This window comes from Littorina saxatilis, linkage group LG8, assembly GCF_037325665.1.
Source record: "Littorina saxatilis isolate snail1 linkage group LG8, US_GU_Lsax_2.0, whole genome shotgun sequence".
Lineage (NCBI taxonomy): Eukaryota > Metazoa > Mollusca > Gastropoda > Littorinimorpha > Littorinidae > Littorina > Littorina saxatilis.
Window position 1 is genome coordinate 21,528,061 of NC_090252.1, and position 11,684 is coordinate 21,539,744.

Sequence of the window (11,684 nt, forward strand, 5' to 3'; positions counted from 1 at the left end):
ATCGCATCTACATTTTATTGCTCAGATCAATGCACGTAGTTGGGGTAGATCTGAATTTCGCAATGGAAGACGACAAATCCGTCTTGTGAGTTAAGAACCACACGTTCTTTGGCGGCAGAAATCACTATGGGACAAGATGAGGATTGTGTTGAGGGGCTAATACTGACTGACTTTAGATGAAGAGTTCCTAGACTGCCTGGTTTTTGTAGAGAGGCATCATGATGATATCCTGGGTTTTTTTTTACGTTCTTGGTGACAACGCGCCAGAATCGCACGAAGATCGAACTCTCGAAGAAAACAAGTTTATCGCTGAACATCGGAAATGTGAAATGCTCTTCCTGTCTGACCAGTCTCCCCGTTAAATCCACAGGCTACATTATTTATCAGGTAACTTACCAAACCGGAGTGTGTGTGTGTGTGTGTGTGTGTGTGTGTGTGTGTGTACACCGGATTACCACCATCAACGCACCCTTTTGGACTTTTCTACTATGCCTGCTGTGACATTCACGAGGATTATTGTCATTCTTGGACAATCGTGTGCCTATGTTGGACTTGCAGGAAGACAGACGGTGCCGGAACGGTATACGTGCTGCCAAGTGTGCACGTCCAGAGCGCAGTGTGAACCGAGAGTGAGTGTGTCATTGTGTGGAAGTTTTGCTTGATTGATTTATTCATGATTTAATTTGCTTTTTGGTTCAATAGTAAAATCTGTGTACGTTATACTTTGTATTTTGTGGTGTGATTCGCCCGAGTGCGAGACCCCCATCCCCGAACGCCTCTGTGGGTGGAATTGTATATATACTTGTGTAACGTGAGTGTGTAGATGAGAATGTGAAAGTTGCTTTGGACCCAGATACACACAGCAGACACCAACGCAACAGCTAAGTTTCAGCCTGACAAAGAAATTCGAGTGACACAGCTAATGGCTGTACTTGTTATTTCTCTATTAAAACAAATGTTTCAAGATCTTTAGGCCAAAACAAATAAATTGTCTGTTTCTATTAACATGGCTAAAAAAAATAGGGTAGGTAGGTAGGTGTTTTTGTTGTTGTTGTTGCCAGGATAGAATTCTTGAAAATAAATGACACAAAGAGACAAGACTCGCTATAGATAGATTTATAAAAAATAAAAAAAATGTGACAAAGGATATAAAATGATTGTTTTACCTGGTCTGGAATCTTCAGTAGTAATTGCATAAAAAAAGTCTGATAATTATATCAATTATCATGTTAACTTTTTCTTAAAATGGGTGCGTTAAATCCTAGTCTGTTTGTTTTTAATGGACTAAGCAATCCTTGGACTGACAGAAAAGATGTATTTTAAAAATGTCCAGTTGCTTTTACTTATTTTTCTAATTGGAAGAGAATACAAATTATGCACTCTTTTCTGTTCAAATGGGTAGAGGGCGGGGGTAGTAAAAGGATCACAGTTCAAGATTTTGCGCGACAAGAGGTGTGTTTCTTTTATAAAGAGCAAAAACTCAACTTGGTATCTAACACTATTTCTGAACACTGTAACCACTTTAGCACTTTTTTTTTTTCTGTCTTCCAAACTTCTAATTCAGCTTCAAAAATGATTAAAAAAAAGGGTTTTTTTCTTCTGAAATCTACAGTTAAATCACTATTTTGGATATTCTATTTTGCTTCCCTATTTATCTTCTTAAGTTTTTGATCATCTGATTACCTTGCTTTTCTATTTGGAAGATAATATGCACTCTTTTCTGAAAAATGGGTAGGGGGTGGGGGTAGTAAAAGCATCACAGTTCAAGATTTTGCGCGACAAGAGGTGTGTTTCTTTCAACTGTGATGAAGAGGAATAACTCAACTTGGTATCTAACACTATTTCTGAACACTGTAACTACTGAAGCACTTTTAAAAATTTTTTCTGTCTTCTAAGCTTTAAATTTAGCTAATAAAATGAGTAAAAAAGTGGTTTTTTTTCAGAATTCACCAGTTAAATCACTCTGTTGGATGTTATTTTTTGCTTCCCTATTTCTGTTCTGAAGTTTTTGATCATCTGACTACCCTGCTTTTCTATTTGGAAGATAATATGCACTCTTTTCTGAAAAATGGTAAGGGGGTGGGGGTAGTAAAAGCAACACAGTTCAAAATTTTGCGCGTTAAGAGGTGTGTTTTTTTTTAAATTGGTAAAGAGGGATAACTCAACTTGGTATCTAACACTAGTTCTGAACACTGGAATCACTTTAACACTTTTAATTTATGTTTGTCTGTGTTCCAAGTTTCAAATTAAGCTTCAAAAATGGGTTAAAAAAATGTTTTTTTAATAATTCACAAGTTAAATCATTATGTTGGATGCTCTATTTTGCTTCCCTCTTTCTCTTCTTTAAGTTTTTGATCATCTTACTACCCTGCTTTTCTATTTGAAAGATAATATGCACTCTTTTCTGAAAAATGGGTAGGGGGTGGGGGTAGTAAAAGCATCACAGTTCAAGATTTTGCGCGACAAGAGGTGTGTTTCTTTTAACTGTGATGAAGAGGGATAACTCAACTTGGTACCAAACACTATTTCTGAACACTGTAACCACTTTGGCACTTTCATTTTTTTTCTCTCTGTCTTCCAAGCTTTAAAATTCAGCTAATAAAATGAGTAAAAAAGTGGGTTTTTTCAGAATTCACCAGTTAAATCACTATGTTGGATGTTCTATTTTGCTTCCCTATTTCTGTTCTGAAGTTTTTGATCATCTGACTACCCTGCTTTTCTATTTGGTAGATAATATGCACTCTTTTCTGAAAAAATGGGTAGGGGGTGGGGGAAGTAAAAGTATCACAGTTCAAGATTTTGGCCGACAAGAGGTGTATTTCTTTTAACAGTGGTAAAGAGGGATAACTCAACTTGGTATCTAACACTATTTCTGAACACTGTAATCACTTTAACACTTTTAATTTATGTTTGTTTGTGTTCCAAGTTTTAAATTAAGCTTCAAAAATGGGTAAAAAAAAATAGTTTTCTCATAATTCACAAGTTAAATCATTATGTTGGATGTTCTATTTTGCTTCCCTCTTTCTCTTCTTAAGTTTTTGATCATCTGACTACCCTGCTTTTCTTTTTGGAAGATAATATGCACTCTTTTCTGACAAATTGGAAGGGGGTGGGGGTAGTAAAAGCATCACAGTTCAAAATTTTGCCCGTTAAGAGGTGTATTTTTTTTAAATTGGTAAAGAGGGATAACTCAACTTGGTATCTAACACTATTTCTGAACACTGTAATCACTTTAACACTTTTGATTTATGTTTGTCTGTGTTCCAAGTTTCAAATTAAGCTTCAAAAATGGGTAAAAAAAATGGTTTTTTAATAATTCACAAGTTAAATCATTATGTTGGATGTTCTATTTTGCTTCCCTCTTTCTCTTCTTTAAGTTTTTGATCATCTGACTACCCTGCTTTTCTATTTGAAAGATAATATGCACTCTTTTCTGAAAAATGGGTAGGGGGTGGGGGTAGTAAAAGCATCACAGTTCAAGATTTTGCGCGACAAGAGGTGTGTTTTTTTTAACTGTGATGAAGAGGGATAACTCAACTTGGTATCAAACACTATTTCTGAACACTGTAACCACTTTAGCACTTTTAATTTTTTTTTTCTGTCTTCAGTTCCAAGCTTTAAATTAAGCTAATAAAATGAGTAAAAAAGTGGGTTTTTTTTAGAATTCACCAGTTAAATCACTATGTTGGATGTTCTATTTTGCTTCCCTATTTCTGTTCTTCAGTTTTTGATCATCTGACTACCCTGCTTTTCTATTTGGTAGATAATAATTATGCACTCTTTTCTGAAAAAATGGGTAGGGGGTGGGGGAAGTAAAAGTATCACAATTCAAGATTTTGCGCGACAAGAGGTGTATTTCTTTTAACAGTGGTAAAGAGGGATAACTCAACTTGGTATCTAACACTATTTCTGAACACTGTAATCACTTTAACACTTTTAATATATGTTTGTCTGTGTTCCAAGTTTCAAATTAAGCTTCACAAATGGGTAAAAAAAATAGTTTTCTCATAATTCACAAGTTAAATCATTATGTTGGATGTTCTATTTTGCTTCCCTCTTTCTCTTCTTAAGTTTTTGATCATCTGACTACCCTGCTTTTCTATTTGGAAGATAATATGCACTCTTTTCTGACAAATGGGAAGGGGGTGGGGGTAGTAAAAGCATCACAGTTCAAAATTTTGCGCGTTAAGAGGTGTATTTTTTTTTAAATTGGTAAAGAGGGATAACTCAACTTGGTATCTAACACTATTTCTGAACACTGTAATCACTTTAACACTTTTAATCAATGTTTGTTGGTGTTCCATGCTTCAAATTGAGCTTCAAAATGGATACAAAAGGATTTTTTTTCCGAATTCACAAGTAAAATCACTACGTTTAATGTTCTATTTTGCTTCCCTATTTCTCTTCTTCAGTTTGTGATCATCTGATTGTTATTTTGTTTACATTTTCACAATACAATATTGCAACTTATTCAGTAGTGTTTGCGTGAAAAAATCTGATACCTATGCTTAAACTTCAGTCGTTATCTTAAAATTTTGCGCGTTAAGCCCTTTATATTTTGTATTTTCCTGATAAAGCAAACATTGAACTAACAGAAAAAGTAACTTTTAAAACTACCTAATCACTTTGAAATTGGGCCTCCAAAGTGTTCTCCAGCCTTAACAAGAAATATTCTAGGGCGCACTTTCACTTCTCAGTCAAAATTCAACTATACTCTGAAGAGTGATGCACGAGCATTTCACACGCTTGTCTATAAAAAAAAGAAGTTCTCAGCCAAATTACGAACTCAAACTGGTAATTTTTACATATAAATGTGTTAGTTGGTATTTTTTGATTATCACAAAACAATTTGCGACTGCTTTGGCCGAGGATGCTGGTGACAGTATCATTATCATGAACCCTACCCTAAATCCAGTAAAGACGTCGTCCAAAATGTAGGTAAGCTTTGATTAAAAATAAATTCACACAAGACTAGTATTGTCGTCTGGCTTCAATTGAGATATTTTCGTCAAGTATGATGTCTTTACATAATATCTGTAAAATATTGTAGCCGTGTGGCGATTTCATGTACTGTTGTCCCTCTCTTTTACTCCCTGTCTATTATCTTCCCCTGACCTAAGTTGTGTCTCCCGCTATGTTTATTGTGTGTTGTAGCTAATTGTAGGTGTGTATGGAGGCTGGTTTCTTATTGGTTGATTGTTTGAACGGGTGCGCGCGTGAGTCAGAATAATAACGTGGGCTAGAAGAGTACCCGGTGTGATTTCGAAGTGTGAAGACGTGTCAGTGTGCGTATCTTGGATTGTGATGTTTTAGTTGTAGTTGAACGATGTTTGTGTTTCTGTAATAATCAATGCAAGTAGTGTAGTTTGGGCCATTATAACTGTATTTTGGCGAAGGAGTGATTCGAGGATTGTTTAGAGAGACTTTGTGTGTGTGTTCAGTTGAACAAACGTTTTAGAGCTGGGTTTATATCAGCGAAGTGACTTTCGACCGGGATCGTAATTCAAGTTCCGACGAGTTGTGTGCGGCTGTATATTGAGGAAGGAACTGTAAGTAGATATTGTTTCTTTGGTATTATTGTATTTGCTATGTTTAATCAGTTTTATGATGTGTTTTGAGCGTATGCTTGATGTTATGGCGTGTATGTATGTATGTATTTGTGTATGTATGTATGTATGTGTGTCAGCCATTTTCTTTCCCGCGACAGCTGAGAGTCTTTGTCCACGACGTAGCGTGCCTTGTGACGTCATAGCTAGAGTAACCTCCCCTTAGTAACTTGTAGTAGTAGTATGGACCTTGAAATTATCGGCCCTCGTCACGCTTCAATGCGTGCAGACGTGACGTGTCCTCGGAGATCTATTGTGTTGTAAAGGATAATAGGTCCTGTCTCCCAATCGCTCTCCCTCCCCCCTCCGTTCACTTGATATAGTAGGTTTATTGTGGAATGTATGCATGGTTAGGATGCATTGGTATGAATGGTGCGTTTTTACTTGTTATGCCATGTACTTATATTATGTTTTCTTTTCTTTTCATGTGTCATCAGACACTGCTTTCTGGTGTCTGCTTTCTGGTGTCTGCTTTCTGGTGTACGTTAATTAAAAGTCACGTTATTGCAACCTCTGTCTTGGCGTCTCATTTATGCTTCCTGGCATATTTTCCCCCTTCCACTCCACCCTATCACATATGAAGGAATTTGAACTGTATACTATGTCACTACGACCTTCCAATCTTCCTAACCCCCAGCCGAGTAAAGCGTGCGAGACGTTTCCTGAAAAACTGTCGCTTTGTGGTGCGAGTTCAGTGTGACATGCTTTGTTTCCAGAACCTCATTTCTGACTTTCAAAGTTAATCCACATACATTTAGCAATGCACGAGCAAAATATGACAACTTAATGGTGCCTTTTGGTTTAATGCTATGGTATAAATGCTAGTGATAGTGTTTACAGCTTGAAACAAACAATAACAGAAGGGAGTAGTCTTCCCCAATCTGGTTCAGAGTATAATGTATTTCTATTTTAAGAGGTAGCATTATTTCTGATAAGAGCTAGAGCCAATATAATGATGCTGAATATTTGAAAAATAAACTGTGTGACTCATCTGAGTAGCAGGAGAGCCTTCGTGATCGTCAGAGTAAGGCTTGCAGTCTTTAAGGCAATTCCTAGATGAACAATTTAACACTGCGTTCGTTTATTCGCCCGTTTCATATGCTAGAGCTTTGAAACTTCACACGCGTCTAGGGCTACATGAACGCTTTACAATACGTAAGTATAGTTGCATCTCGCATTATTTAAAGGTCACAACAAGGGCATTACCAGGCAAAAACGAGGAAAACCCGAGGGAAAGTACCATTTTCTGTAACTGTTTATAAGAAAGAGCTTTCAAATTCAATTGCTTTCTGGGATTAGCGCATCTCTAGGTATGACAATCATCCGATTATTAGACATCAATTGTGGAGGTCACGACAAGGTCATTACCGGGTAAAAACGAGGGAAAACCATTTTCTGCAACTTGTGTGTAAGTAAACGCTTTCAAACTCCATCTTCTTCTGGTATTGGCGCATCTCTAGAGGCATGACAATCATCTGATTAACAGTCCTCAATTTTCAAGGTCACAACAAGGTCATTACCAGAGAGAATCGAGAGAAAACCGAGGGAAAAACATTTTCTTCAACTTTTTGTGTAAGTAAGATCTTATAAACTCCATCTTCTTGTGGGATTAGCGCTGATTTCAATAACCCTGAAGTCCGAGGAAAGTTTTCTTGACCCATGCCTAGTTTGAAGGTCATGACAGGGTCAAATTTACAAGTTTTCTATTTGTGTATATCTTTTAGGATCAAATAAAATACTTTCTGGGCGTCGGCTATTTTCGAAGCTAATTATAAATTAAAGCTTTACACACGTCTTGGGATTTATGAGACATAACGCAAATATTGTTGACTCTCGTAATATTTAAAGGTCACACAACAAGGTTATCACCAGGTAAAAACGAGGAAAAACCGAGGGAAAGTACCAATTTCTGCAACTGTTTGTAAGAATTAGCTTTCAAATTCAATTGTTTCCTGGGATTAGCGCATCTCTAGACATGACAATCATCTGATTAACAGTCATCAATTGTGGAGGTCACGACAAAGTCATCACTGGGTAAAAACGAGGGAAAACCAAGGGAAAATACCATTGTCTGCAACTTGTGTGTAAGTAAATGCTTTCAAGCTCTATCTTCTTCTGGTATTGGCGTATCTCTAGACATGACACTCATCTGATTAACAGTCCTCAATGTTCAAGGTCACAACAAGGTCATTACCAGATAAAACCGATGGAAAACCGAGGGAAAATATCCTTTTCTGCAACGTTTTAATAAAACAAAACATCCGAGTGCATGCTAGCAACTAGAGAGCCAGAATTGAAGCACACACAATTATCTCAGGTTTTAACAAGTAATTTGTTATAATAATAGTGTTATTTCTGAAATTAAATGACATTTTTCCTAGTTTACGTCTTAATTTCTTCTGTTACTCTTAGTGTCTACTTCTCTAAGGCCGAAATAAATCGTTGAAAGTGCCCAGAAGTTGTAATCACATTTGGAGAAATAACCTGGCTTTCACTGACATGTCTTTGCTCAAACTCAAGCGGCAGTTTTGAAAAAAGCAGGCGTGAAGGTAACAGGAGTAAATTTGCAAAAAAATCCCTTGCAACAAAGTTTTTGGTTTAACTTCAAAAGCTTAAAAATGACTAATGATGATGTAAACTTTTTTTCAACATGCATCACAAAAAATGAAAAAGGGTGCTTATTTTGCGTCTGCAGTGCAATAAAACCTCATTTTTATCATGTTTGCAAAGCGAATTTGAAATTGATATTAACAGAATCAATATAACACATTTGGTAGAGTCCAAAAATGCAAAAACTCAAATCCAAAATGTGTGCGATGGTTCAGGTTTATTGCTGTTTTCTCTGTTCAGCCTCGGTACCGTTGCTATCCTTTCGTTGGAGCAGATCACATAGTTATGTGTCTTTTGAATCCCATCCACCACCACCTCCCCGTGTAAGACATTATGACACAGAAGCCTCGTCCGGGAATCCACATTTCTGGCAGGCTGTATAACCCCTGTTTTTATGCACCTTTACACACAAATCTCACTGGAAAGCCGCAAAAACAGCCCCAACATCAAAAGTAGTAATTTTAAAACAAAAATGTAATCCTAAAAGTGCATCGTTCCCGATCGAGTGAGAGAGAGAGAGAGAGAGAGAGAGAGAGAGAGAGAGAGAGAGAGAGAGAGAGAGAGAGAGAGAGAAAGAGAGATAGAGTGAGAGAGAAAGAGAGAAAGAGGGAGAGAGAGAGAGAGAGAGAGAGAGAGAGAGAGAGAGAGAGAGAAAGAGAGTGAGAGAGAGAGAGGGAGAGAGAGAGAGAGAGAGAGAGAGAGAGAGAGAGAGAGAGAGAGATGGATGGATTGTTTAATTGTATAACCAGTGGATTGGTTTTTAAAATGGTAAAAAAATATATATATATATAAACAAGAGGCGAAGCCTTCAAGGCTCACGTAAGAAATCGACAAACAGTAACACAAACTCAATCACTCCGTCACACACACACACACACACACACACACAGTACACACACACACACACACACACACACACACACACACACACACACGCACACACACACACACACACACACACACACACACACACACACACACACACACACACACAGAAAGAGCATAGGTGAAACTGTGCAAGAAAGCGAGACACTAGATCTAGATCTGTCTGTCTGCATGTAGCCTACTTACATGGACACGACCAGAGACTATAGAGTATACAGAGACGCTCCATACGGTGCTGAAAAAGTGAGACCGGAAGCCCAGTGGCGCCACCACGCGGAAACATGGAACCACCTACTTTCTCTTTCCACAGCAGTGGTGATATCGTGCTGCACAAGCATGGTCGCGCCAACGCGAAAACGCAGTGGTGCATGGAGCATCAATGCTCAAACGCACATGCCAAAGGCTTGAGGATGTTCAAATTTCCCAAGGAAGAGAGTAGGTGAGGATTGTTTCTTCAATTTTTCTCTCGTTAAATGTTGGAAAATCAGTAAAAGTTGTAGCGTCGAACTGCGTGTAGATCTATTCTACCGGAACAGTGAAAACACACAATGTACACACTACAGCCTCAAACCAGTCCAAGCTGTGCATGTTGGTACTAGTTTCACATGTATAAGATTTATTTCTCCTCTACTTTATCTCATTTCGGCATGCCAAGTCTGGAACTGATAGACTGATCTAGTGGCAATACGGTCGGTGATCGATTAGGGTAGACATAACCATCTCGTTTGATTGACACGGCCGTCGCCGAGTTATAGAGTAGATCTACAACGGCTTGCAGCTGCGAACGTTAGTATCATTTATCATGATTAATATTTTGATTGTAAATGACGGGCGTGAACATATATACAATGACATAATGACATTTGCACACAAATCAAATGAAATAAATCATAGTTCATACACGAACTAAGACATTACATTTCAAATAAAATATACCGTAGGCTTACATGAACTAAGACATAACAACACTACGTAGCCGAAATGCTTTGTACACCGTGATAAGCTGACAACTTTCGAACAATACCTTCATTCACAGATGCCAAAAGCATAGAAAACTTGTGTAAACTTGGGTTTCTATAAAACTTAGCAGGAATAAACTGGCATCGCAAATCACGAAGTGCGGGGCAACAAAGCACAAAATAAAACTCATCTTCTTTACTTTCCCTGGAAAAAAGGGGCATAACAACATATCCGCATCGTATCTCTTATATCGATTAACGTGCACAAATAGTTCTGTTATTCCACCTCGGAATCTTGCCATAATAAGAGAGAGAGAGAGAGAGAGAGAGAGAGAGAGAGAGAGAGAGAGAGAGAGAGAGAGAGAGAGAGAGAGCTTTCTGAACAAGAAAGAAGCAACTGAAAAGAAATAAGAAAATCATCGATCGATCAAGATTCTTTAAAGTCAGCCGGTTTGGTCACAAGAATTACAGTTTTCCTTTCATGATAACTTCTTAGCTCCGTGTAATTGACAACCCATTTCAGCTTCGATGTGCTGGGACGACACCAAATTGACTAAATGCCTTAGTTACCGATTTAACCGGGAACTTTTTCGTTAAACGATTTAATCCTGACATATTTTCTCAGGCTTAACTGACCATGTATTCAGTATGTATTTGTATTTGATTAAAACACACAAAAATAACGACGGTTAGGTCGTGAAAAGAGACTGACTTGAATCATGTTTGCATAACTACAGCGATCCAGCGAATATTGCCCAAGAAAATGTGATTTAATTTTAATCTATACCATTTCTGCGGTGTTTTTATAGTCATTTAAAAAGGATGTTCACAAACAAACATATTTTTTCATCCAGTTACTTTTTGCAGCACTGTCAGCCGGACAGAACAGACAGTATGTTAATATAACCGTGATATAAACACAGCCGACAGCAGCCGCGAAACGCGAGTTTCCTTGTGCGGCAGGGTGTGGCTCTTTTCCCGCGCTGGGCTGGCCGGTCTCAATTTCGTACCGCAGCGCAAAGAAGAATGACGCGTCTCTGTATCTCTATATATATACGACTAGTGTCTGTCTGTCTGTCTGTCTGTCTGTTCGCGATGCACGGCCAAAGTTCTCGGTGGATCTTTTTCAAATTAGGACACCGTATTCAGCTACACCCCGGACACAACCTCATCGATGAGATATTTCAACACGTGCTCTCAGCGCGCAGCTGAACCGATTTTGTTTTTGTTTTTCCAGCGTCACTACCAGTAACTCTTCCTTATCTTCTCCAGTGTTTTCAGCCGCGATTATCTCCCTTCCTCCGTGTGGCGTCAATCCATATTCCCGTTACTACGTTATTTTTTTTTAGAAGGTCACTGCACGTTACTATTTTTAAAAGGTCTCCAGTGTTTTGCGCGTTTATCTCCTTTCCTTCGTGCGCCGGCGAAGCCGGCGTAGTCCCAGGCGCAGCCTGGTATTCGGCTCTACTTCTTCCCGGCGAAGCCGGTACCCGGCAAAGCGGGTAATCATCTAGTACTCTATAGTCTCTGACACGACTGCCAAATTAATAGTCTCGGCCCGCTCAAAATAACAATCACCGAGACTTTCAGTAATTCCATCGCGTGACGTCTAACCCTCGTACGT